This window comes from Mastomys coucha, unplaced genomic scaffold, assembly GCF_008632895.1.
Source record: "Mastomys coucha isolate ucsf_1 unplaced genomic scaffold, UCSF_Mcou_1 pScaffold22, whole genome shotgun sequence".
NCBI lineage: Eukaryota > Metazoa > Chordata > Mammalia > Rodentia > Muridae > Mastomys > Mastomys coucha.
Window position 1 is genome coordinate 130,178,570 of NW_022196905.1, and position 843 is coordinate 130,179,412.

An 843-nucleotide genomic window follows, 5' to 3' on the forward strand; every position below is an offset into this window, starting at 1 on the left:
CAGAAATCTGCCTGCCTCTGCCTCCCAAGTGCTGGGATTAAAGGTGTGCGCCACCACTGCCCGGCTTGGAAGGGGGTATGCTCAAGACAGGGTTTCTCTGTGTAGCCCTGGCTGACCTTGAACTCTCTCTGTAGATCAGACTGGCCTTGAACTCACATGAAATCCTCCTGCCTCTGCCTCCCTGAGTGCTGGGTTTGAAGGCATGTGATACCATTGCCAGGCTATTGTGTGCACCCTTGAACTGTGTTCAGATACCAACGTCCCACTCCTAGGTCTGGGCTTCCTTAGCCAGCCCCAGTACAACCCCAGTATGTGTTCACATGTGCATAAATGTAGTATGTGTAGCATGTCAGTGCCTGTGTATGGTGTGTGCTGTGTGTGTGTGTGTGTGTGTGTGTACTATGGGTATGTATGTGGACGTACTGTGGGTAAATGTTTATGTGTATGTGTATATATGTATATTTGTGTTTACTGTGGTGTGCATGTGATGTGTGCTGTGGGTATGTGTTTGTGTGTCTGTGTTGTGTATGGTCTTTCATGGGGGTGGCAGGGGAAAAGTTCTTGATATGTCCAGACAGGGTGTGAGGGTGGGATAATGGACGGCTCTGTGGGCCTGAGTTACCTGTGACAGGACTAAGCCCCAGCCTCAGGGTATTTTTAACTGTTGTCCCCACTCCTGTCTGGGCCTGGCATGACTTACAGACATCCCATGAGAGGCGCCTTCCCTTCTGGCTCCAGCTTCCTCCCTGTCCTGTGAGTGTGAGTGTGTGTGTGTGTGTGTGTGTGTGTGTGTGTGTGGCAGGGGGTGTCTCTCACAGAGGCAAAAGGGAATAATGACATGTT

At 50.9% G+C, this 843-nt stretch overlaps 1 protein-coding gene across 1 annotated transcript in view; it reads left to right on the forward strand.

The window, feature by feature from the left end:
- The window catches only part of LOC116104677 (ras GTPase-activating protein 4-like), a 36,811-nt gene that overhangs the window by 14,387 nt on the left and 21,581 nt on the right, over positions 1-843 (forward strand). The window lies entirely within an intron of this gene.